Source organism: Theropithecus gelada, chromosome 2 (genome assembly GCF_003255815.1).
Source record: "Theropithecus gelada isolate Dixy chromosome 2, Tgel_1.0, whole genome shotgun sequence".
Taxonomy (NCBI): Eukaryota; Metazoa; Chordata; class Mammalia; order Primates; family Cercopithecidae; genus Theropithecus; species Theropithecus gelada.
In genome coordinates, this window is record NC_037669.1 from 151,025,632 (window position 1) to 151,053,343 (window position 27,712).

At 47.2% G+C, this 27,712-nt stretch overlaps 1 protein-coding gene across 3 annotated transcripts in view; it reads right to left on the reverse strand.

Moving 5' to 3' along the window:
• The window catches only part of PXYLP1 (2-phosphoxylose phosphatase 1), a 66,329-nt gene extending 43,115 nt beyond the window's left edge, over positions 1-23,214 (reverse strand). For 2 of the 3 annotated variants that reach the window (XM_025375336.1, XM_025375341.1), the window contains exon 1: positions 23,130-23,214. The gene's annotated coding sequence lies outside the window, so the exon portion shown is untranslated. Of the gene's footprint in view, positions 1-20,048; positions 20,120-20,649; positions 20,753-23,129 lie in introns of all 3 variants that reach the window. The other variant, XM_025375337.1, reaches the window with a different exon arrangement.
• Positions 23,215-27,712: the final 4,498 nt, after the last annotated feature.

Here is a 27,712-nt window from a genome sequence, read left to right on the forward strand (position 1 = left end):
GTCATTCTCCTGCCTTTGCCTCCCAAGTAGCTGGGACTACAGGCACCCGCCACCATGCCCGGCTAATGGTAAAAATATCTTAAACCTAGAAATTGAAGTATTACACTGAATTCGTGATGAAACAGAAGAACAAAACAAAAAACAGAAAACCCAGCTAATTCAATTCAACCTTATTACAAGTTTGAGCTGTGAAAGAAAAGATTTTAGAATACAATTTTGAAATATAGTACTAGTTAATAAGCAGTTCCCGTTACATTATGATGAATACCACTTCTGAATTAAAAGGAAAAAAAGAACATGTCAAAGGCATTTTTACAAGCTACTATTCTACCACCAGAGAGTTCCAGAGCCCAAGCCTTGGCCTATTTTTTACCTTGTAAGAGCTGAAAACACCACATCTAGTGATAAACTCTGGTCCAGGCTCTCCTTCAAAGCATACAGAATTTAAGGTTTTAAACATGACCACAACTGCTAGAAAGAAAATGTACAATTACCTTTCATTTGTGCAGTTAAAATACCATTACCAAGAATAGAAATATAGTATTAAAGAAAATGCTTCAGATATATTCTACACGTTGATTTTTTTGGTCAGAATCATTTTGGCCTAAGTAAATACAGCACTATAATTAAAAAAAAAAAAACCCTTCAAGTCTGCAATTGTGAACAAAATATGAGTCAAGCAAAGGTAAAAGCTATATCTTAATAGTTCTCCCTCTCCAAGGTCACATCAAAATGGAGTTTAATTGCAAAATCAAAGATGTTTGCCTAAGAAAAATCAGCCTTGAAGTCTGATGAAGATGGGCAGATTCCAGAGCCTCCTGGAAACCTCAGGAAGGCACCTGGGATGAAGGGGCTGTGAGTTCACAGCAGTTATTCACATTCCAGAGTTCTCCACTTAATTTGCAGGCTCATTTCTAAAAGCTGAAGCCAGTTCACGCACTCATTCATTCATTCTGTCAATTCAAGATAACATTTCCTGAGAGCCAGTAGGTGCCAGGCACTATTCTAAGTGGTAAGAACACAGGACACAGGATACAGGACACAATTTTTGTCATATGGAGGGTCCCAACTGAAAGGCACTAAAGTATTTATGGGAGAAATGATACAAGACCCAGGACTTGCTTTAAAATATTCCAGAGGGGCCGGGAGTGGTAGCTCACGCCTGTAATCCCAGTACTTTGGGAGGCTGTGGCAGGCAGATCACTTGAGGACAGGAGTTCAAGACCAGCCTGGCCAACATAGCAAAACCACATCTCTACTAAAAATACAAAAAATTAGCCGGGCATGGTGGTATACACTTGTACTCCCAGATATTCAGGAGGCTGAGGCATGAGAATCGCTTGAGCCCCGGAGGTGGAGGCTGCTGCGAGCAGAGATCGTGCCATGCATTCCAGCCTGGGTGACAAGGAGAAACTTCATCTCGAAAAAAAAAATTATATATATATTTATAATTTATATATTATATATAATATACATAGCTAATATATTAGTTATACATATTATGTGTTATATATAATATAGATTATATATATTAGTTATATATATATATTATCTATATATTCCAGAGGAGATAAAAAGGTCAAGGGGAATAGATGAAATAAGATTGGCAAAATGGTGACAATAGTTGAAGCAGGGTGACAGATCCTTGAGGGTTCATTATCTGCCCCTCTCTGCTTCTGTGTATGTTGGAAGTTAAAGGTGTTATTTTTTTTAGAAAAGTTTCAAGAAGTTTTTTTTTTAAAAAAGAAGTATAGAGTCTGGTGAGGGAAGTAGGGAGTACACAGATCACTGGGCTCTATCAAACCAGTGCTGTCAGGAGGAAAGAAGACTGCATCCAGGCTAGGATACGGCAGATTGGTCTTCTGAAGTGGCAATGCCGGAACTCCATCTCAAAGAGCAGTTTGGTGTTGGTGCATCTGTGACTGAATTTTAGGAAAACAGAATGAACTCAAGGGATGGTGTTAAAAGTGGTGGGGAAGTATTGGGTTGTAAAAGGAGCCAGAGAAGGGAGATGATACGTCGAACATTGATACACGCAGGGAAGTGTTGTGTCTAGAGAAAGCCGGCTGCCCAGAGGCCACACAGGTGGAGCTGGGGCGCCCCTGCCATGTCTGGGTCTGCTTCTCCAAGGGGAGGGCTTGCCTGGCCCAGCACCCACAGCCCTCTACCCAGGCCAGCTTCCCCACTCATCTCAAGGTGTCCTACCATCAGTGGGACCAGACAATGCATTCACTGATTCTCACTCCCTCCCTGGAGTGCCCTCTGGACACTAAGCTGACTGAGCTGCAGGATGGAGCCGGAAGAGGGGTCTGATTGCAGGATCCGCTCTACCAGGCAGGCCAGCTTGAAAGACAGGCCCACTTCATGGACCTGCCCTTATTTTCTAGGGCCAGGGTCCTATCTCCTCCCAGCACCTGGCCTCCTTGGGGAATACTGGACAGGAGCAGGCCCAGAGGCCTCCCTGCCCGTCTCAGCAGGGGCAACATATTGAAGGATATTTAACAGTCATGAGGCGTGGCTCCCCTGGAACATTCTGCACGTTGCTGCACCACAGACGCTCCCAGACACCTCTCTCATCTGGGGGTGTCCTCCTGAAAAGCAGCCTGTCTTCTACCCTAGGGTGGTGAGGGGTGATTTGACCTGTGTCACTGTCATGCCCGGATGTGATGTGGAGTGGCAACAGCCACCTCTTGGCTGTCGGGGGAGCCAGTGGGGAGCTGAGGTGGTGATATGGTTTGGATGTGTATCTCCTCCAAATCTCATGTTGACGTGTGATCCCCAGTGCTGTAGGCGGGGCCTAGTGGGAGGTGTTTGGGTCATGGGAGTGGATCCCTCGTGAATGGCTTGGTGCTGTCCTCTTGGTGGTGAGTGAGCTCTAGCTCTGTTAGTTCATGTGAGAGCTGGTTATAAGCAGCCTGGGACCTCCTCTTCTGTCTCTTGCTCGTGTTCTCACCATGTGATACGCTGGCTCCCCCTTTGCCTTCCACCATGACTGTAAGCTTCCTGAGGCCTCAGCAGAAGCAGATGTTGGCACTACGCATCTTACAGCCTGCATAACCGTGAACCAAATAAATTTCTTTTCTTTTTAAATTACCCAGTCTTGGGTATTCCTTTACAACACAAAATAGACTCACACAGGGGGTGTGCTGATCAGTGCTGCAGATTGATCCTGAAGCAGGCCCTGAATAAAGGGCAGCACCAAAACCAATGTTCTTTGCCCTGCTTTAAGGACCTGTTATGATCTGGCCACACCCCACAAATCCCACCTCATTTCCCAGTCATACCCACAATAGGTTGTTAAATGCACGGGCCCAAGGGTTAGCTGGCTGGGTCTGGAGCCCTGCTCTACCTGAGAATGAGCCACAGTTTCCCCATCTACGAAGTGAGAACAATCATGGGGCCCATTTCATAGGTTGTGTAGGGAGGGACTCACAGGGTTAAGATATGTAAGGAACACGGTACAGTGCCTAGCCTCTGATAAGCTCTCAGTAAGTATTAGCAGTGATTTTGCTGATGGTTTTTTTAATACCCACCCGCCACATGTGAGCTACTTACCCTACTTCTCCCTTGTCTTTGCTCCCTCTCCCCAACTCTAGAAATAGAATCTCCACTGGACTATGTCAGAGAAAGTCAGAGTTTGAAGAGGTTTTAAATATCATCTGCTTCAAACCCCTTGGTTGACCTGAAGAGAGGCCAGGGCAGGTCAGAGGGGCAAAAGGCCCCAAGCTGCTCAGGGAGGCTGGCCTGCGTGGCTGAAACCCTTGCTTCACATTCAGAATGGTACCCAGCAATCTGCCCTTGTCACGTTCTTCTTCACTGTAGCAGACACACTATATGGCAGATGCTTCTAATTGCCACAGGTGTCTATTCCTTCCTTCCTCTTATGAACAGAGCCCTCTGGATTTTAGCTGGATACATGACCATCCAGCTAAAGAGAATATTTCCTAGACTCCCTTGTAACTGGTTGTAGTGATGTGATGAAATTCTTCCAATGAGTCGTGATTGGACATAATAGGGCCATTCCAGATCAAAAGGAGGCTGCCTGCCCCAGCCCATCCTGACCTTTTTTCTCCTATTCCAGGCTCTGAAACACTGACATGATGAGGAGCAACTTTCACCATGCAGATGGAAGCAACATCCTAGTGGATGACAGAGAAGGACCCTAGATGTCCCCAAGGGGCAAGGCCACCCACTCCTTGATTTCCTTCCAGCTCAAATCGTTTTGGGAGACAGAAATTAATCTCACAGCATTTTAATCCATTGTTATTTCACTTCTGTTTAAGCAGACAAACCAATATCCGATCTAGAACTTGCTGTTAGCAGAACGCTGGCACTCTTCATGGGGCTCCCTTCTGGAGGTGTAATGAGCAAGTGCTCAGGCGTTCACAAGCTGCATTAGGCAGAAAATCTCGTCACTGACCAGGCTGAATGCCACTCTTAGATATGATATGAGACACTGTTGTGGTCACCTTTGTTCTTTTTGCACTTTAGTTTTTGCTTTATCTTAAATAATTCATGTATCTATAAAGATGGCTTGGCTGCAGATAACAGAAAACCCTAGCAAGCAAAGAGACTCATCCACATTCTCACATGACAAGCCATAGTATTAGGACAGCAGCTCCAAGGCTAGTTGATTCAGCAACTCCAAGCATCAATTGGAAGCCAAGAGCCTTCCATGTCTGTCCTCTTACTAGGCTGGCTTCTCTCAGGGTCGCAAGCTGGCAGCCACACTGCCAGGCATCACAGCCATACTCAGCCATGGGCGAAGGCAGAAGGGATAACTCTGTTCATCTCTACTAGAAGCAAAGAAGCCTTCCCCAGAAACCCCTCCCCCAGGCTGCCCATCGCATCTCACTGGCTGACATGTGTCACATGCCCACACCCAAACCAATCACTGACACTGGGAATGGACACAATGACTGGGTGGAACCAATCAAGATGCATCTCCTGGCAGAGGCCCATGCAGGGATAGAATGGGCAGAGGCCTGAATAGAGTCAGGGCTCTGTTAGGAATAAGTGAGCAAGGGGATGTTTGCAACAACTCACAACTGGAGAAGGTGTGACAACATGCACAATTATTCTGAAAGAGTATTCTCAAACACAGTCATCTGATGACAGTACCAGAACTTTTCAAATCCAGTAATCAAAACACATACAGTCATAATTGTATGTTTAAAAAACATCAGTGCTGGTTTGCTCAGGTGTAATTCAGCAGTGACAAACAGCAGAGCGGCCTCCTGCAGCCTACGGACTGTACGTGTTCCACTAACAGACCTTTTGTTTCATATTTTACATGTTTTTAAAATAGGCAGCATTAATTATTTACCTACCATTTTTTTCCTACAAGGATTTGAGGCTGATAATCTGCAGATTTAGTATTTTTAAATCCCTGAAATAGTAAACTTTTTTTTTTCTTTTGTGAACTACATGTTCTAACCACTCTCTCCTTTGAGGTTTTTTTTCCCCAGCTCTACAAAGGATAAACTTGTCAAGGCATCTGATCATTTCTCAGGGCCAGAACAGACTCAAATAACTAATTCATCAAGCCAGGATTTTCACTTTTATGTACTCTTCAGTTATTATTATCGTTTGTTTGACATTTTGGAACAAGTCTGTGTTCCATCCAACGTTACTGCTTTGCTCTTTCTTAAGTTTCAAAGTAGTTACATCTGAGACTGGCATTATTATTTTAGAATGTCAAGAGCAGCTCTAAGTACCTCAATAAAGAAAGGAGAACATGCAGTTGGCATGATTTTACTCACCACAAAGCCACTTTAAAAATATATCTGTTTTTAAAAAAATTTTGCAAGCAAAGTGTGTCAATTAAAAGTTTCTTAAAATGTCAAAGAAAGCACGAGAAGATTAAACAGGCAGGCTGCAAGACTGGAAGTGCAAGTGGCATACAATAAAGGCTTGAATGATAAAAGTCAAACTTTTAAAGGAAAAAAAAAAGGCTTACCAAGTCCTGAGACTCATAGCTGTGCAATGTAAATCAGGCACACCTGAAAGCACAGGTTACCAAGGCCTGCATTTCTGTGTTAACAGTATTATCTAGGAATGGGATTTTGCTCTGGATGGACACACAGACTCATGGACGCGTGGAGCACTCACGTATGCCACTGAGAGGCGTTTTGCCCAATGAGGCCTTTTTAGGCTGGGATCACACTTACCTACAGAGCTTTGGCAAGACCCTGTACTCACTGGCAGGTCATTCTATGACTCATTCATGAAGAGGAGTGGGGCACCAGGAACCCTGTAGCTCGTTATCACTGCCAGTGCCAGTGGGCATGAACTTTATGTCCTTAGAAGTAAGTCTGAGAACACGGCTGTCCCACTTAGTGGGAGGTTGACAGTGTCAGTATAGAATGAGCCCTCCTGCCCATGGAGGTGGCCAAGCGTATGTCGCCACTGCTGGTGATGCTATAGAGAGGCTGATGTGGGTGACCTTTTGGAGCCCTCCATGTGCTGAGATCCAAGGATTCTCTGACTCAGATCCCAAAACAAGCTCTCAAGACACACACACACACACACACACACACACACTCTCTCTCTCTCCCCATATATATATACACACACATATATATACACACACATATATATACACACACACAATTTGCACTCATAAAGTGACACCTAGAACAAAAATAGAGCTAAGGGCACTGTTACCTACAATTATGACATTTAGCTTTGGAGGAAATCTGAACTGCATAGAGTCCCAGCTCCCCACTAATAAAGTAGGTAATAAGACTCTTAAGGGGCCGGGCTCAGTGGCTCACTCCTGTAATCCCAGCACTTTGAGGCCAGGGCAGGTGGATCATTTGAGGTCAGGAGTTTGAGACCAGCCTGACCAACACGGTGAAAATCTGTCTCTACTAAAAATGCCACAAAAAAAAAAAAAATTAGCTGGGCATGGTGGTGAGCACCTGTAGTTCCAGCAACTTGGGAGACTGAGGCAGGAGAATTGCTTGAACCAGGGAGGTGGAGGTTGCAGTGAGCCAACATTGCGCCACTGCACTCCAGCCTGGGTGACAGAGTGGGACTCTGTCTCAAAAACAAAATAAAACAACAACAACAAAATCAAAACTCTTAAAAGCTCCAAAGCTTTGATTCAGCTTAGCTAAAAGTTGTAATGAAACACGTAACTCCAGGTTGATATAACTTAATGAGAAATTTGGGAGCAAAAGTGGTTGACACAAGTAATTTTGACAATGAAAAGCAATGGGGGGTGGCCATGATCCTTATTTACACACCAGTTTCCACAAACTGCAGCTAACTGAGCAAGTACTTATTCTGTATTATCAAATTTCTAGATGGAGTTTCTTACTTAATATGTCTATCAAATAGGGCAAAAAGCTATACTGTAATATTTAGAGGTTTGTTTTTGTAGTTCTCTTACAAGGCCCATGGGGCCTTGGGCACTGTTGTGTGTTGTAGGAAATTGCAGTGGTGGGACTGTTTGTTGTAGAATGCAAACTCTTGGTTATAGAACATTGACTCTGCGCACCAACTCTGTGATAATGAACCACAGACTGCCATATCACTGATTGTGATAAAATAACTGATAGAATCAGGATGGACATCCATGCTTCCTCTCTTTAAGTTAGAGATCAAGTAATCCTAGAGGACACGTGCATTTCAGGGACATACCTGAAAGCCTTGTTTTATAAGACAAATCATTCTAACGGATTAATTTTAAAATGTAATACAAATCTTGTTTTCCAAGAAGGACTATCTTCTGTAATCTTCCCATTAGGGAGTCATCAGATCTCTGGTCTTTTAGGGGTTTCCTGTAATGCTCCAGGGATGTCAACCAAATACTGCCCATGGCCTCCATGGCCCCACCTCAAGCCCTCTACCACTACCAGCGCAGCCTCACCTCAAGCCCTCACACTATGCCTCCCCCGGACCCAGATATCTCTCAGCCCCACAGAAGAGCCTTGCTCACTGGGGACTTCAGGCCTGGGTCAGCTAGGCAGGTGCCTGGAATGACAAAAGGGCATCACTCCTATTCCCCAAGAATGAACCTGAGGTGGAGAAACCTGTTACTCTTGGAGCTGCCTGAGGCAGGGGAGGGAGGTAAGACCCCAAGGAGCATGCTGGAGCCAGCACACAAGGCCACTGGACTGCCTTTCTGGGAGGAATCTGGTGAGCTGAGACAGGTAGTGGGTTTGAAGCCAAGGCTGAAGTGCTCAAAAACACAGAGAATGAGACCAGTTACTGCCTGAATAACTGTGTGAGACACATGCATGAGAAACAGCCGGCTGGGCCCGGTCTACCTCCAGACTATGAGGAAAAGTGTAAAATGATGGCTGTTTTAAGGCACCAAGTTTGGGAATGATTTGCTATGTGGCAACACTGAGCTCCATGAGGCTGGGAACTTTGTCAGTCTTGCTCCCTATACGTGTATCCCCAGGGCCAAGAACACTTCCTGGTCCAGAGCAGGCGCTTAACCGATATTTGTGGAGAGAGTGAATGGATGTATGAATGAACAGACGAATGAATGGAGGAGAGACTCACTACAGCCAGTAGCAATCCCTCCACCTGCCTCCAGCCAGCATGCTGCCTTTCCTCTGTGCCTTCACTTTCTCACCTTGTTGACTGCTGACCATGCCCTGGATCCCAGCTCCAAGATCACTTTCTCAGAGAGGCTGCCCTTCAACTCCCCTGCCTTGTTTAGCACCCTGTCTCACACTCTCAAGTCACCCGGTATTTCTCCTCCATGACACTTCTCAGCACTGTCATTATGTAATCATACGACCATGGGGAAATTCCTGGCTAGCTGGCTGTCTCCTGCGACTGACCCTAAGCGACATGACAGTAGGAATAGTGTCTGTTTGCAGAGAGCTGACTGACCGCCTGTCAGAACATTTCTGAAAACTGGCAGCATACAGCCAGTCTCATTATTAGAAAGTGCCAATTCTTAGAGAGCTCTCTTTTAATGTTAAGCTGGAATTGACCTCTAACTGCTAGCCTATCCTCCACCAAGCTTTCCAAACCCATTACACCCAGGTCATCCTTGCCACACAGACCACAGGTGACCCAAAAGGTTAAGCGTCTTCTCCAGGTTTACTTGGTCAGTCGGGGGAAGAACTAGAGTCTGAAGCCAGCTCTCCTGACTTTCCAGTTCAATGCTATTTCCATCACACCACACTGACTCTTGGATGTTTCCACTGACATTAAATGCTCTGAAACCATCATAATCTCTCTATCCAAACAACAACAGCAAAGCTGTGTACTTTTCATAGCAGAACGCATGGAACAGGTCAAGCTTAACATATAATACAGAGTATACAATATCCATATATAACAAGAGCTCATGGTGATATTTTAGGGACCTCCCTCCCAAATACCTAAGTGATAAGCCCCTGAGCAAATATCTAATTCTGATTTTCATTTGGTGCTTGTCTACTGGACACTCCTTGTGCCAATTCTCTGCAGGAGGTGTTTCTTCTGCTTTCTTTTCTATGACTTGTCATTCCCAGGATCTTTGAAGATCAAGGACATAAATAAACTAAAATAAAAAACACTCCAGGTTATCTGCAATAGCTCAACAGGCCAGCAACCCTGAACAACTGAGCTTTTGGAGAGAATGCGATGACCAGATAAAAAGTCCCTGACCTAATGTAAAAGGAAAAAAGGATAGAGAACAAGGTATGGCATGATTCTAATCAATATGTATAGTTATGTATATGTTTGGAAAACCAGGATAGAAATACATATACATTTAAAAATGAGCTGATGGCTAGGTGTGGTGGCTTACACCTGTAATCATAGCACTTTGGGAGGCTGAGGCGGGTGGATTACCTGAAGTCAGGAGTTCGAGACCAGCCTGGCCAACATGGCAAGGCTGTATTTAGTAGAGACTCCTGTCTCTACTAAAAATACAAAAATTAGCTGGCTTGGTGGCAGGCACCTATAATCTCAGCTACTTGGGAGGCTGAGGCAGGAGAATCGTTTGAACCCTGGGGGCGGAGGATGCAGTGAGCCAAGATTGCACCACTTCACTCCAGCCTGCACGAAAGTGCAAAACTCCGTCTCAAAAAAAAGGAAAAAAAGTAGTGGCATTTCTTACCTTTCAGATTGGCCAAAAAAAAAATTCACCTCTTGAATGTTAGTTAGTCTCAGGGGGGTGAGTTCTTTCATACACTGCTGGTAAGAGGATTAATTAGAATGGTATCTGTGAAGGGGAAATGGTGGTCTCCATCAAAACAATAAACATGCACATCTTTTGCCCCAAGCATTTGTATTCCAGGTTTCTATCCTACAAAAATGTTACCACCTATGTACAAAGCAGCATTAGGAGTCATTATAAAAATGTGAAAATAACTGAAATGTTCATCCATAGGGAAAGAGTTGGAAAATCACAGTTTGTCCAAACAATGGAACACGATTCAGCCTTAAAAAAAGAAAGAAGTGGGCTTAGGTGTGGACAGACAAACCGTCAAGAAATATTGCCAAGTTAAAAACAAAAGACAGAAAACAAAAGCAGCAGTATGCTAGATACAGTGTAATCTCACTTAGGTAAAACCAACGCTCGCATATCCCAACATATATATGTAAATTTTCAGAAAACATAAATTTACAGAAAAAGGTCTAGCAGGAGATGGCTGCTCAAATTAACAGTGTCATCTCTATTGTGAAGTAGGAAGAACTTTCAATATTTACTCATATATTTTAATGCTTTGATTTTATAATATGTTGGGTGCAAATAACAAACAAAAAAAAAAAGGTTAGTAATGACAGAGGAAAACATTATATTGTTAAGTCAAAAAGACAAGCTACAATACAGCATGTACTGGCTGGGCTGAATGGCTTGAAGCAGGGGTGGGAGCAAGACTTTTTATTGTACACTTTAGAATTTGAACCTGTGCTATTTAAAAAAATGAATTTAAATAATTGCTATTTGTAAAAGTAACAAAAAAAAAAAAAAAAAGGAAAAACATTAAAAAGAGAAAAAGAGAAAATGTGTCCTAAATATTATGAGTGGTTATAGCTGCACTGACAAGTAATCTAAATTTTCTTTAAAACAAACAAATTACAAGACAGAAGATTGGCTCAGCACTCCTTAAGTAAGTAGGAATCCTGGCAGGCTTATTTTCTCACATATATTTCTGCGTTTTCTAAATTTTCTTAAAACAAACTTGTATTACTTTTAAAAATCAGAAAAAAAGAAGTACTGTAAAACATATTTAAATTACTTTTAAACAATGCAGTTAAGCAGTATTTCACAGGGCAGGCACGTGATAAATTACAGAGGCCAGTGGTTTTAAAACACTATCCTCTTTCAAAACTCATCACAACATGGAATCTGATGTGGAATTCAGGTAGCAGTCGAGGTGCTTAGGTGGACTGGGAGGAGCCTTGTGCCCCACTTAGCAGCAGCCCCATCTACCTGCAGAACCCAGGGTTCCAAGAACATCCTTAGGAAATGCACGGTACAGCCAGACAAAGGCTACAGGCACCTGAGGGGTGGGGGACTCTGCGCTGGGATGATCAGTGAGATGGCTGCATGAAAGAGGCAGAAACTGTGCTGAACTAAAAGGCAGGGAGGATGTCAGTGGGCGTGCCTGATGTGAGGATAAATGTTACAGAGGCAGGCTGCAAAGCCCACCCCCATGCCACTGTACTGTGGATGACAGGCCTTATGCAGTGACTCATCAGTGAACAGGGTGGAGGAGGGCTGGAGCCAGACTACGTTCCTGTAGGAGTAGGGAGCCACTGAAAGTTTCTCAGCACACTCCTGACCGGATGAAGGTGGTATTCTTGAAATGTCACTCTCAAGCTGCTGATAGATACAGCCTGCATATCACCCCACCCCTGAGTTACAGCATGGCACTGGCAGCAGGAAGACACCCTCCAACCCCCGGGTCCTGACATTTGGGCGCTTGCGGTTCTATCATCATACAACTGGTGGGTTTTGCCAAGATTGTGCTGTGTTCAGACGACCAGACCAGGCAGGCTCCGGCCCTCCTACACTGCTATCCTAGAAGTAGCCCTCATTCCAGGGGCAGTAGGGTTGGGGTTCCCAAGTCACAGCTCATGGTCCCTCCCTGGCACTGAGACCAGGCCTTTTACTCTACCACCTAACAGCTTGGGCAAGGTATTTAATCTCTCTGAGCTGCAGTGTCCTCACCTGCAAATGGTAATTCATTCATTCATTCATTCATTCAGATATTTACTGAGCATCTGCTCTATGCCAAGGATAGTTATAGAAGCTGGCAATTCAAAGTGACCAAACCAGCCCCAAATTCCTGCCCTCATGGAGCTTCTATTCTAGTAGAGTGTAATATTGCTGCCTGCCTCAGGGGACATGGAGGGGATTAGATGAGATCCATCCTGGAAAACATAAGACAGTCATGATTTCCTTCTCATTATTATTTGCATTCCCTGCGGCACTTGGACCAAGAAGGCACCCAATAAACAGCATCAAACTATTCAGTCTCTGTCCACGAATATAGATTAACCCACCTTGAAGCAAAGTGCAGTTCGTTCAGCCCTTGGCTTAGACTAGCATGATGGTTCATCTCTCTGTGCCCCACCCAGCCAGCACTGTCTCTAGTCCACCTTAATAAACAGGGCTGGGAGGGAGAATGAAGGAAACCACGCTTGGAACCATTCATCACAATCAAGGCAGCTGACAGCTTTGCTAAACCCTGGCTCAGCCCTCATTTCCTTAGGGAAAGAAAGCACAGAGCTATCAGAACCCTTACCTTCTCAGGCAGTGCTGAAAGTTCCTTTTTCGGGCCAGGGTGTCCTGCCTTATATGGGACACGAACACCTGATGGACTGCACGCCAGCCTCCACTGGGCCCCATGGAGAGGACTCAGCCCCTCTAATCAGGCCAATCTGTGGCAAGGTAAGCCCTCATTTGGTGGATTTCAGGGTTGAGTATTCTTTGCAATGTGTCCCTGAGGGCATGTATGAGCCTGGGGCGGGGTGAGTAACAAGCACAACCAGTACATATCCCAAGTGAGTGGCCAGAAGCATTGGTATCAGTCCATGGGAGAAAAAAAACTATAAACCAACTTTAGAACCTCATCCTCAGGGATCCAAGAAAGTGCTCCATCAAAAATCTCCCTGGCAAGTATCTTGATATGTAATGACAACTTCAGCTTTCTTCACCAACTACATGCTGGAGTTCTGGTGCCAGCCTCTATTTTTATAGCCTGAGTAATGCCCGGGCAAAGGACCAATCAAGAATCAGACACAGAGGGATGGGGCACAAGAGGTGATGGCACAAGTGATGGGGCACCTCTCCTACTCAGCCTCCAGCAGCAGACCCTTTAGAGCACAGTCTGGGACAGCAGCCAAGCCCTGCTCAGATTCTGGCCCAAACTCCTCTGCAGACTCATCCCCTCTCACAGCCAGCCCATGAGTTCCACAGGGGCTGGTCCTTTTCTACCTGCAAGACCCTGTGGCACAGCAGTGTTGGACGGGTGAATGGCCACACCATCCCGCCCAACTCTGGCACAGTTGACTTGCTGTTCCCCCTTCTCATAACTCAATGTCTACGCCCATTCCACTTTCTTGGCCCAGATGCCTTCTTGACCTGGTTAACTCCTGTTTATCCTTAAACTCAGCTCAAGCACCACCCCCTGGAAGCCTTCCCTGACCCCAAAACTGGGTGACATCCTCCAATACTGAGCAACCACAGCCCTCAGAGCCTACCCCTCCCACTCTACTCATCAACACGACAGACTCATGTCAGCTTCCTTGCCCGCCTTCCCCAGGGCTGGGTGGACAGACAGCAGAGCAAGCAACAGTGCTCAACAGGTGGGTAGGGGAAAGGAGGGAGGGTGGGAAAAAGGAAGAGTGAGCACCAGGAAGAATGCTGTGGATGGAGTAGCCCCATCACAGAAACCTACAACAAACTAAACAAGAATAAAGCACTACACCCCAGTATATCAATATATCACTCATCAATTACTACTGAGGAAAACTAGCAGGAAGTAGTAGGAAAACACTTTTTAATGAATTAGAGGGGAATCAGGTCACTCTTTGCTGTGTCCTCTCCTCCTCTCCAGATGTGGGCTGGGGCGGGGGCTAGAGAGGAAGAGAAGCTTTGGAAGGTTGGGTGGGCAGGGGTACTTGAAAAAAAGGAGCTCTCATAGGCTTGTCTGGCCTTGGGGGACTGAAGACCATTTCCTCTGGGGTAACCTCCTACTGCTGATGTGAATCAACTAGGACACATTCCCACAAAGCTGTTAAGAACATGCCCTGTGTCAAGACAGGGGGATAATGAGGGCCTCCCACTGTCCTACTGAGTCATCTGGCCCAGTTCCCAAAGGTAGGAACAGAAGCAGGGATATAGAACAGATGATCTCCTGGGAATGAAGACGACTCTTGGCTGGAGCCTCTTAGTACAGCATTTCCTTCTAAAGAAAACACCCCTACTTGCCCCTCAGTATCCACTCATTCCTTCTTGCTAAGAGAATCCTGAGTTTTTGGAGGGGGAGGGGGCAGACAGTGTAGCAGAGACTGCCAGCTAATTGTGATACCCATCTCCTCTCCCTCCTGGGCATGTGGCTGGACCACATTTCCTCCCCTCGGAAGGTATGCTCACGTGACTGAGCCCTGGCCAGTGGAATGTCAGGGCTACTAGTTCAGCACCTCTGAGCCTGGCCCACAAAACCCTCCCACACACCATCCTCCATGTTCCTTCCTCTTCAGCTGACTGAGGCAAACGAGCATGGCAGCCTTGAGAGCCTGAGTCCCTGAATCTCCTTTTGGAGGAGAGCCCCAATCAGAAACAGCCATTTTGGACTGTGTGTGAGCAAAAAGTGAATGCCTACCATATTTGAACTATTAAACATACTTGGTTTGTTTAAGCAGTGAGCCTTCCTCAGTGTGCCCCGCTACACACTCACATGGCCCGTTTAACTGGGGGCAGCCCATGTGATACAGTTCTGGCCATGAAATGTCAGGGGAAGTCTGGTCTGCTGGTGTTTTTTGCCATTATGAAGTAAAGGCCAAGAGAGTAACACAAGTGTCAGTACAGACAGATGTCAGCTGCTGAAACCAACACCAGCAATCACCTATCTTCATGCATTTTGTTACATGACAAAAACAAACCCCCATTTGCTTAAGCCACTGAGGCAGGGCTTCCTGCTACTTTCAGCCGGACACTTTCATAACTGATATGTTTTGCAACCACTCACCATTCATTCACCCAACTTTTATTGAGCCCTGTTTTATGCCAGTCCTTGTGCTACAGGCCAAAGCTTTAGAGATGAGCTGGGTATGGCCCCTGCTTTCTAGGGGCTCCCTATCAAGCTGGAAGACAGGCCCATGAGCAGACAATCAGAATACACTGGGAATGGATGCTGTGGTGGCACATGATGATGTCCCAGGACAGTGTGAGCACTGGGCAGTGGGCCGGCACTGAGGTGAGGCGTTCCCAACTCCCCTTCTGGCATTCGGCACACAGAGTAAATAAACACTTCTCAAGCTAAAAAGCAAGTAAAAAGAACTCGAGATCCTCAGCCAAGCCAACTGCGATTACTTAGTGTAAGTCGAGTCGTTAAACACCATCAATTAATGCAGCTGTTTCAAGATAATCAGCAGTCATTAGAGCAAGATGCACAACAGGAGAAAAAAATCATACGCTGCTAACTTAGCAATGCTAGAAATTATGTGAACTGAGGATGAGACAGGCTTGCTTAGATCTTCCTGCCTGCTGACGCTAGCCACCTCCCAAAATATACTTTCTTTCTCGAAGAAGATGGTGATTTTTCACTTTGAAGACAGAGCCAAAAAAATCAACCATCCATGCCACGACCTTCGACCATAAATGCCCAAGCTTTGATTTTTCAGGTCTGTGTTTCCATTAGGGACTGCAACGGAGACAGACAAATGGGCGACAAAAGAGGTTCCAGTCTGGGAATTCAAGAGCTGATCATGACCAGAGAAGTCAGAGCACCTGGGGAGCCATTTGTAAAACAGAGAAAGGGTTTTCCCCCTTTTATCTTAATTCTCCCTACATACGAAAGATTGGCATTATCTGCTGTTTCTTTGTTTTACAAGTGTGGGGCAAGTTTTTTTTTGTTTTTTTTTTTTAAGACAAAACTTCATTTAAAATTCCAGGACATAGGTCTACCCTTGACCAACATGGATTTGAACTGAGCAGGACGACTTACATGTAGGTTCTGTTCCACCTCTGCCACCCTGGAGACAGCAAGACCAACCCCTCCTCTTCCTCCTTCTCAGCCTACTCAATGTGAAGAAAATGAGGATGAAACCTTTATGATGATCCACTTCCACTTAATGAATAGGAAATGTTTTCTCTTCCTTATGATTTTCTTAATAACATTTTCTTTTCTCTAGCTTATTGTGAGAATACAGCATATAATACATACAACATACAAAATATGTGTTAACTGACTACATTATCAATAAGGCTTCTGGCTGAGTAGGCTATGTATAGTTACGATGCTGGGGATTTAAAAGTTATACTTGGATTTTCAACTGTGGGGGGTCACGGCGGGGCGCCATCACTGCTCCTAACCCCTGAGTTGTTCAAGGGTCAACCGTAGTTAAAAATAAATAAAAATAAGCTGGTTGCCACTAAGATAACTGATGACTGGTTTTCCAATCTGACTGCTGACTTATCGGTATGAAGTATTCCAGTGTATGTAGAGTACAAGCTGGGCTAATCACGCTCAAACGAGGCAGAGAAGCACTCGAGTTCCTGAAGCAGCAATCACAGAAGGATTTTCTGGTCGACAGCCCATTGCTGGAGGCTGTGCCAGCTCCGTGATGGCAGGTGCTAGTCGGGCAGGCTGCCATGCTGGGGCCTCTCTGTAGGATGCACAGAGCAAGCAAAGCGAGGTCTGAGGAGGAAGGACTTCTCTTTCCAGCACCAGTTAGCAAACCCATGCCCGTCAACATAGTTTCTTTGGGTCAAGAAGTTTCTAGCTACGGCAGACACAGGAAATGCGGTATTCTGGCTTCCTGCCTCTGGCTAGTCCCCTACCTGCTCTCAGGAGCAGCTGTGCCATTTCTTTCTAAGATAACTGGGTCTCTGATAGTACCAAAGGTTTCTGGGGCTGCTGAAGAGCCAGTCCAGTCCAAAATAGTAGCCAGGGCAGCATTCTGTCAACCAGGACCAAAAATAGCGCTGGCAAAACCAGGTGAATAAACAGATCTAGGATCTCTTATCATGCTTCCCACTAACAACCTGTGGCCAAGAGTGACAGTTAAAACAACCAGCATGTGTCAGACACAGACAAGTCAAAATGAGTGCCTGTTTCAAAGAGCTGGCAAGGTCACCACCCCATGGTCAGCCCTTTCACAGCCTCTCATGGCTGTAAGTGAGCAAGTGACTGGAAATCAGTCTGCACCACCGTTCACGTCCTTCACCACAAACTGAAGTATAATGTCCTCTGTTCCATGAGGACAGAGACCATCATCCTGTATCCATCATCTCAGTGCAGTCATTTGGCGCCTAAAAGGTAATTTTAAGAAACGAATGAATAGGAATAGCAGCTAACATTTTTAAAGCATGTACCATGTGGTAGGTGCTTTTCTAAGCCCTCATCATGTATTATATTTCAGTTTCACAACAGTACCATGAAGTAGGTATTATTATCACCACCCAAATTTTACAAATAAGGAAACTGGCCCAGAGAAGTAACTTGCTCAAGGGTATATCGCTAGTAATGGTAGATTCAGGGTTTAAAGTCAATTTGGCCTCTGAAGGTACACACTCAATCACTGCACTGTGCTGCATACACAACCAACTCAGGTACTCTAGTATTAGGAAGTTATCAACAGAGAACCGCTGACATCCACAAACCTTGAAAAGTCCGTCCAGGTTTCTGGATACTACATATACAGTTTTTGTTTGTTTGACTTGCAGAAAATTTTAGAGAAAACCAATACTTACTTTCACCCCTAAGAATAGGACCACCTACAATTATCAAAAAACTATATAACCACATTCAGTTATCAAGCAACTGTGGGCAGGAATATCTAGGTTTACATAGTATTTCTCTGCTTAAGGGATCTAAATTCTCGAGGAAGCCTTTTAACAATCCCAAGGTCCCATCTTCCCATCTCTAAGCAGATCGCAGGCTTACTGGATCAAATGAGATCATGGACAAAGTTCATATTTATCTCTCTCCATGTTTTAATGATATTCAAGCTTAATAGTTTCTGTAAGTCCTTCCATTACTATTTCTGAGCTTCCAAAAATTCGTGCTACAACTTTACTAACTTTACGGTAATTCAACTGCCACTTTCATTTTAGAAGCACAAAGCCTTAACGAGACAGTAAATGTTTAATTCTAACTAGATTCTCCTATGTCTGCAGAGGACAAACTTAGCAAGTAAGAGCTTCATTTTATTTTACAGTTAAAAAGTTCAAAATGATACTGCTATATCTCTGAAGGCCTGAAGGTTGGTGCTGGATCCAAGAATGAGGTAAGCCTAGGAAAGTAAGCTGTGGTTTTGTTAGTTGGAAAGACACATGTCCCTGAATAATTGAGGGGTGGGACAAATAGTATTCAAAATGATTTGTAACTTTAATGTAAATGATGGCTGTAACCACAAACAGAAGTGGAGGAGGAAAGGGGAGTGGGAGTATCAAAACCAGGTGCAATCATTTTCATCTTAATATGCTTTTTAATTAATATGCTATTGATTACAGCTCTTTCTAAGGAAGTTGGTCACGCCCGGGGGCATAAAGGGTGGCAAGCAGGTGACAAAAGGATGCCCTGTAAACTGAAACATGAATGTGTAAATTGGGGAAATGATTTTGCAAATACAAAGAGAATTTTAAAGTTACTACAGTCTCTACTACTAGATGTTTGAGTTCCCCCAAACTCTCCTCCTCCCCAGAGTACACAACTCAGAGGGAGTTCCACTGATGGAGGGAGGGGCAGATGCATGCACAGATGACTCGGCCAAGGGGATGAGGTGATGGCTGCCTCCTGACTGCAGGAACTACTCCCCAAGCCGCCATCCAGTTCTTCTTCTATGCCTTTTAATCATTAACTTCTTCCACACTCCTGAGATTGTTCCTGCTATCACTGCAGATTGAACTTTTTCCAGAAGCCAGTGGCTTCCCCAGCCAAAGTCCAAGAAGGGTCAGAGAAGCCTGCCAGTGTTGAGGGTGGAGGATAAACAGGCCAGAGTCTGTGGCTCAGTTAGGTGTTAGTTGGCTAGGGCCCTCCTACCTTTTGGAGTCAGAGCAGAGCCTGAAATTCATTCTGGGTTCACGGGTGCCTCCTCGTGGCTGCCATGCAGCATCTCCAGGTTGAGAGGCTCCAATGGGCCCTCGCTCACCTGCAAGGCTGCGCAGCAGGTTCAAGAAGAGTCCCTGGGAGATGCTTCTGTCAAAAGGCCCACCATCCTATTAGAAAGCTGCCCCCTCTTCTTCACCTCCTAAGTACAGGTGCACAGACCTTCCAAGCCACTGCTCCTTTTGTCACTTACCTAGACTCTCCCCTCAGCGCCTCAGGTGAGATGAAGTGGCAATGGTCGTAATTTGAAGCGGCCAGGAGGGCTCTCCAAGTGGCACCCTGTCTCCCTAGGAACTTCCTCCATTGGAAAATGGGGGATGTCGAAGGGTTCTGGGGCTACAGCTCAGGGCCTATAAATTAAGCCATGGTAAAGTGGCTTCCCAGGCCAAACCCCAGATCAATCTTGCTCAAACCATTATTTCCAAAAGGGCACACACCTCATTCAAAAACTTCAAACAGCTCAATGCTCTCCTACTGTGCTAAGCCCAAGTCTCAGCTGGCTTTCAAGGCCTTCTCAAAACCAGACTGATGGGCCCAGCAAATGGATTTCAGATTCCCATGGGTCCATTTTTCCTATCTCAGTGACTTTGCTCCTAACTGATAACCCCTACACTGGAATGTGGGCACACTTCCTTATCCGCCAACCAGGAACCTTGTCCGCCAACCAGGAACCTTGTCCAGGGACAAGTTCTGGGGCCGAAATCTCCCCCTATGAATTTTCAGGACCTTGAACATTCTCCCATCCTTTCTCCCACCCACCTCTAGATAGTAGTCTCTTTCTCCTTCTCCTCCCTTTCTCTCACTTGCAGACTGCAGGCATTAATTAAACCTCTTCTACAAAACAGATTTTCACCAGCTGCAGGAATTCTGAGCCAGATCTGAAGACAGAGACAATCTGGGTAAGAAAGATAAGTTCGTGACAGCCAGGGGCAGTGCAGGCTTCCACAGTCAAGTGGTAGAGTCAATTTTAGCCCTTTCCAGATTCCCAAAAAAAAAGGGGACATGAGGTGTTCCCACCCCCTCAGCACTTGGCTGTACTGCCTGGGGCTGGCCTTTGACAGACACATAAGAGCTGGACCTTGCCCCATCTGCCAGTGGGTCATAGCCACCTCCAAGAGACCAAAGCACTGGCTCAAAACACCAACCTCCCTCCCACCAATACAGCTGCAAGCCATAGAGCCAGGAATGTGCAAGAAGAGGCACTCCCAGCCTGCCACAGGAAGCAACACCTGTGGGGCTCTGCAAGTGGTACCCTGTCTCCCCGGGAGCTTCCTCCATCAGTGGGCAGGGATAGCAAATGTTAAAGGGGACTGGGACTACAGCTCTGGGCACTCTAGGTGAAGCTGTGGTGGGCTCAACCCTCAGCAGACAAACTTAGTAGCTCCCAAGGGTGCCCACCACCACCCACCCCAATTCTTGAATGAAGACAACTGATTTTCTTCATGGAAATCCTGGAGTCCCCACTGAGGTTAATGACCCACCATCAGAGCCTGATGTGTAGATCGCACTCCCTGCCCCAAACACACGCAAAAATGAGTTTGTCTCTAGTGATATGACACATTTAAAAAAAACAAAAACAAAAACTGCTGAATTTAAGGGTAACATTTTGAATGAACAGTGTAGCAAAGTGTAGAAGATATTGGTTGTGAACTCAGACTAATTCACGGGGCATCCATTTTTTTTTCTCACAAACACTGAGTACCCCATGTGGTAGATGGGGCCGAGGGAGGGGGGGAGACCAGGCAGGGACCTGGGGCCCCAGAGATGGTTCCACCCATCCCTGAAGATGCTCCTGCACAGTGAGGCATCTGACAGTGACTCATCGCAGAGCGGTGTAGGGAGGGCCAAGGAGAAGCCCACAGGAATTTCTGGACAGTCAGAGAGACCCTACTGAGCCCCAGTGTGTCCTTGGGCTACTTATCTAACAAATAGTGAAGTAAGATTGAGCTAATTACTATTCAAGCTGATCAACAGAAAAAAGAGTTACAGATATTGCAGTTCCACAAACACTCAGAGTGCTGTGCTCCAAAGACCAGGTGGCCCACGCTGTTCCTGGTGCCCAAACGCAGCCTCCCAACACATCAGTGAGGGTGGGCTGGTCAGGAGCCAATCCCTAACAGAGAAGTTGCCCCTACACATCCTTTCTCTGAGATAAGCAATTAATTTAATCCAGGACTTAATGAAAGCCAGGAGAAAGGATGGAGCAGATTCATATACTGGCTTTCAGGCTGTCCCATGCATCTCCACCTCTCTCCAGGGACCACGAGGGTTTTTTGTTTGTTTGTTTTAGACGTTGTTTTGCTCTTACTGCCCAGGCTGGAGTGCAATGGCGAGATCTCGGCTCACTGCAACCTCTGCCTCCCGGGTTCAAGCGATTCTCCCGTCTCAGCCTCCCGAGTAGCTGGGATTACAGGCATGCGCCACCACGCCCGGCTAATTTTGTATTTTTAGTAGAGACAGGGTTTCTATGTTGGTCAGGCTAGTCTCGAACTCCCGACCTCTGGTGATCCGCCCGCCTCGGCCTCCCAAAGTGCTGGGATTACAGGCGTGGGCCACCGCGCCTGAGGCTTTTTGATCCATCTGCTATAATCCCCCTTCCCACAAATGTCCCGATTGGGCACCAACACCTCTGAGGAGGGTAAGTTGTTGCCAAGCCCGACCGCAGTCGCGCCCCGCACTGCCAGCTTCACACCCACGGGCCTTCTGCAAATATCAACAAACGGCCCCATTTGTGGAGCACTCTCCGATCCCCCATCCACCCCCCTACACTTGCCCATTCACAGCTCGATCTGATTCCACATCTCTCCTAATTTTACTTGTTGAATGCTTACAAAGGATCCCTGCCTTCCCACAAAGACACTGGCTGGCCAGGCGGTGATAACCTCACTCTCCCACAGAGCCCCCTCTCAATCGCTGAACTCACAGCTGAAGCGGGAAATATGGCTCCACGTCCTGCACCGCAAATCCTTTACCATCCACAGGTACAATTTAAAAGGCAGCTGCGGCTGCAAAGCAGGCAACCTACCCTAAGCAAATTCATTCATTCTCTCTCTCTCTTTCTCTCTGTGTGTGTGTGTGTGTGTGTGTGCAGGCAACCTACCCTAAGCAAATCCATTCTGTGTGTGTGTGTGTGTGACAAACCCAGCTTATTTAAAAGATCAGGACATATGCAAGTTCACCAGCAAAAGCAACGTCGTGGGTCTACACCACATGGTCCTAACCTGCGCATCCAGGAATGTTAACCTGCACTCGGGCTGCCCCGCGGCCAGGCCCGGGACTCCCGGAGGCGTCAGGCTGCAGGTGGCTGCCAAGAGGAGCCAGCCCCGTCTCCGGGAAAGGCCGCGAAGTTGCGGCCGCCTGCTTACCTGGAGACCAGCCGGCTCAGGACCACCCGGGAAGGGGGATCCTGGGAGCTTGAATCTCGGCTGGAATCCGGTGGCGGGAGTGCGGGGTCCGTGCGGGAGAGGGCTGAAGGGGCAGGGGCGAGGTTGAGGCGGGCTCCGCGGGACAGTGCGGGGCTGCAGGGGACGAGGGCTTGGAGACAGAGCCGGGGGTTCGCAGCGGGCGTGAGACGGCGCCAGCGCTGGGAGAGGGGGCTACGGGGCGGGCGCTGGGGCTGGGACACCGGGCGCACGGGGGGAGTGGCAGCAGAGAGGGCGCAAGTTCTAGGCTCTGGGGCGAGCGGGGGAATAAAGGAGGAGGCTTAGTCGCGGGATTCAGACCCGACGCTTCGAAGCGCCCCCAGCCTTCCCGCCCCTCTCCCACTGGCGAGTTAGGGGTACCCCGTCAATCTTCCAACCCCGGACCCCGGATGCCCACCCGCCTCGAGCCTCTGCGCTGCTCAGCCCCAACGGCAACCGCCCCGGCCCAGGCCCGCGCCGCACTCACCGCCCATGGTCCCAGGCCGGCCCCAGCTCCGCTGCTGCGCGCCCGGCTCGGCGCTCGCCGCCAGCTCCTCCCGGCGCTAGGGGAGGCGAGGGCGGCACGCACCGGCCACCGGGCAACTCGCGGGGCCCGGCAGCGCCCCCTGCCGACCCCGCCGTGCCCCGGCTCAGCTTGGCCCGCCCAGCACCAGGCGCCCCGGAGCTCCGCCCTGGAGGCGGTGTTGCAGTGAGACTGGGTGGGGGCGACCGCGCGGGGTTGCTGGAAGACGTTGCCTCTGGGAGGCCCAACACAGCCCCGAGAGACTGGTCAGTCTGCAGAGCCCTCGGCGTGCAAAGCCACGGGCACGGACACGCCAAGCGCGCGGGGCCCCTGCGCGCTTCACAACTGCCGACCTACGGACGCGCGCCAAGGCCCAGGAACACAGCCCTGGCCGGCCCGGGCCCTGGTGTGGGTGCTTTGGGGCCACGTGCCTGCCCCGGCGCCGCTGATCCTATCGCCGGGTGGGCGCGAGCGTCTGGAGTCAGCCTGCTGCCACGTAGACCCAAACTGTCACCCCCAACCACCCACCCCTTTCGGCCTATCCCACACTTCTCTTCCGGCTCAGAACACATCCGGCCTTGTGTTGCTCTAGTCCTCGCTGCTGCTCCGTCTCCAACTGCCTGCAGGGACCCAGGGAGGTCGCGGCCCTGCGCAGTCGCCCTTCCCACCTGCTCCCGGCCCGCGGCTTCCTTGGAGCAGCTGCTGAAGAGCCTCAGAGCACTTGAGGGCTGCCTGTAACGCCCCGTTAGACATCTGATAGGCGCACGGTTGTATTTGGTTTGATCAGTATTTGTGGGTCATTTATTGCAAATGTTAGGTTCCAGCTGGTGGAGATTCCCACCAGATTTCTCTGTGGGAGATGAAACGACCAACAGCGATTGTCAGAGAGGCCTTCGCTTTCAGCTCGGGGTCTACAGCTGTGTGACCTAGCACAACTAGCCTCAGGCAAAATAGATACGGATTCGAATTTGCTGCTATATACCTTTAAGGTGCACTTTTGGGAGGATCTTATCCCTTGACCTCTGCTTTCTCTCCTTTATTGATGACTCTCAAATCCACACACTTGGCCCGGATATGTTAGCCATATTTCCCCCTACCCTCCGGTTTTTTTCTTAGAACTTTCCGCCTCAAGTTACCACGTCTGGCACCAAATTTTACCTCTTCTAAGCTCCCAACTCCATTTATCCCCATGGTTTCGCCATTCTCTCAGCCACCGGGCATGCCTTCTTCATCAGGTGCCTTAATGGCTCGTCAGTACCTGACTCGCTGCCTGTCCCCCTCTGGTATTCCCCTGATGCGGCGCTATCCTGGGCCTTCTTTCTGCCCTGAATACTGACAGCCTCTCCCAATCCATGAGCATGAAATCTTTTCACTGTCCCCTTTAGCATCACCCCCAACTCTCCCACCTGGCCCCCACAGAAGCCCACCCCAGCTCACCCAACAATGTCTCCTCTCCCCCTTCTGATTGTCCTGTCACCGATTCCAGGCTCTACTGCTTAGCTCACACTGTCACCCTCTTCTCTACATGGGTTAGTCAAGGTGCTTTCTGCTGTAAAAGACAACCCAATTCACACTAGCTTAAACCACAAAAGGTTGATGGGCTGTGTACATGAAGAGCCTGTCTGCTTCAGGCCTGGCTTTAGTCCCAGGGTCTCAGGGACTCCCCCTGTCAGCTTTGCTTTCTTCCACATGAGCTATGCTTTCATGCGCACATGAGACCCTGGCAGATCCAGGCTCACAGCCTCACAGCTCTAGTTCTAGCAGAAAATCAGCTTCTCTGCCAGCGATTGCAACTAGCCTTGGACCTGGCTTTGTTTGCAGGATTGGGCCACATGTCCATGCTGGTGCTGTCAGCCTCTGTGACTCCATGGCAGCTGGGTTCACTCGTGGACACACAGTCACCCTCTGCACGGAGCATGTGGGCACTCCTGGATCCCTTCTCTGTCACAAGGGGGCCAAAGGTAACTCAGGACACCATCTCTAGCCATTTCTCTGCAAAATTTGCCACACCAGCGCTTTGCTTGATGGCGCAGGGCATACTGTGGGGGCAGAGTCTCAGCCCAGAGATAAAACACAAAGCCCAGAGATAAAAGCCCTCTCTGCTTTCAGTTTCCTCCTTAACCTATCTCAGATCTGTGTCTTTGTACCACCCCCTTCGCTAGGTCCACACTTGGTATAGGGATGGCCTCAGGCCCTCATGGAATCAGACATCATACACTTCCTAGACTCATGTCCTGTTTCTTTCCCTCACCTTCCCAGTTCCCTGAGGATGTCTATGCTACCTTCCATTCTAGAGGAGGCATCTCCTCCCTCTTCCTGTGGACTCTGAGTTCTGAGTGGTACCCACCAAGCCTTAATGGAGAAAGGGGCTACAGGGAAGGAAAAAGAAAAGCTTCCTACAGGGAAAATAGATATGGAGAAGCCTCTCAAGACCATTACTCCCATTAAATCTCTTTCCTCCGTGGTTGCTGAAGAGGTAGGATGGCAGCCTGACACAGCTGGGGGCCATCTGGCCGGCACCTGGGGAGACTGTGCCAGAGACTGCAGCTGACAGAGGAAAGCAGAGTGGTGAAATAGGCAGATTTCTTTCTTTCTTTTTTATTTACCTTCACAAGAGAATGGATGTCATAGGCAGGTTTCTGCTGTGCCTGAATCCCACATACCACTGGATTTTTCAAGCACATGTTCCAGTAAATACCCCATTTTCCCCTAAGCAAATTAGAATTGGATTTCTCTGTCACTTGCAACCAAGAGAGTCTTGACTAGTATAAGCCCCTAGTATAGGACCTCACACATCAGTTCCTGTAAAATAGTAACTATCATCACCATTATTAATCTGATAAATGAGCAAGCCATCCTCTTTGGTGACTGTAAACTGTAGAAATGAAAAGTGCATGCTGGTGCTCAATAATTTTTGTCTCCCTTCCTATTCCCAGCCTGCTCCTTTGTCCTTTCCAAATTCACATCTTGACCTCCAAGGAAACCCTCAACATTCATTAAAAGCAGAGCCCACCCATCTTATAAAAATAGTCCCAGGCTCACCCAAGTCATGAATATTCTGCTAGGCAGCATTTGCTGCCATTTTACACAAGTAATCCCTTCCTAGACTATAAGCAACTGGGAGCAGGTGTCCAGCTTCAATTCACTTTCAAGCCTTTGAGCAAAAATTGTACAAATATTTGCACAGCCTCCTTTGTCCTGTACTGTAGACTTAGAGAAACAATGAGCTGCTGCCTGTACACTTAAAGGGACTCTACCACAGGGAAAGACAAATAGTCTAGGACAGAGACTGAGGTAACGGATGACAATACCAGGGAGTCCTCTAGGGGATGGAGGTGGGGTGGTTATTTGCACCATGTTCTAAGTTCCAAAGGCCTGTGCTGCCTGCAGTCTTGACTTATGACAGATTTTATACATCCACACTAAACATTTCTCTGTGCCCATCACAGTATCCAGATAATACATTTCATTTCAAAATTCCATTTACCATGGGTTTTGTTTTTCCGATTACAAAAGAAGTACCTATTCATTGTTGAAACTTGGAAAAATACAAAGCACACAAAAATAAAGATTAAAGCTAAAATTATACATAATAGATTTATTATTAATATAAATTGATTAATATAAATCTATCTGAGAACATCAAACTATGATGTAAAGAGAGAAGATTGTCTCATTCACACTTCTACCCCACACCTGGCAACTACAGGGCCTCAGGGAGATAAATATCTTGCAAAAAGCTAAAGGTCATCTCTTAGCTTCTTGCAGAAATGCTGCACTCTCTCTAACACATGTGTAGTTTTTAAACATGCAATTCAGGCCAGCTCCAGGGTGGTCTGTTCTCTATTATTTATGTATGCATGATTCATTTTACTGACAACCAGCTGTAATCCCTTCTCCCCACCCCTAGCAGGCCTATTATGCAAGTCCCTTCCCCCTCCTGAGAGCAACTAAGGAGGCAAACTCATTTTCCCATCTATCTGGGTGAAATTTAATTAGAAAGCCAAATCTGGAAGAACAGAACACAAAATAACCACATTAAATAAAAATAAGAGATGGCTCTGAACTTGACCTTGAGCCAAAGAATCACAAAGAACTGCAGTAATTTGCTGAATCATAGATCTAAATATTCATTTTTGTCTTCTAACCTCTAAGCCCAACTGAAAGAGGCTTCTAAAGAAAAAAAGAAACAAACAAGTACTAGATGAACACACATAAATCACATTTACAAGTCATAAAAGGGACCAGGCGCGGTGGCTCACACCTGTAATCCCAGCACTTTGGGAGGCTGAAGCGGGTGCATCACGAGGTCAGGAGATCAAGACCATCCTGGCTAACACGGTGAAACCCCATTTCTACTAAAAATACAAAAAATTAGCCAGGCATGCTGGCGGGCACCTGTAGTCCCAGCTAATCGGGATGCTGAAGCAGGAGAACGGCGTGAACGCAGGAGGCAGAGCTTGCAGTGAGCCCAGATTGTGCCACTGCACTCCAGCCTGAGCTACAGGGCAAGACTCTGTCTCAAAAAAAAAAAAAAAAAAAAAAAA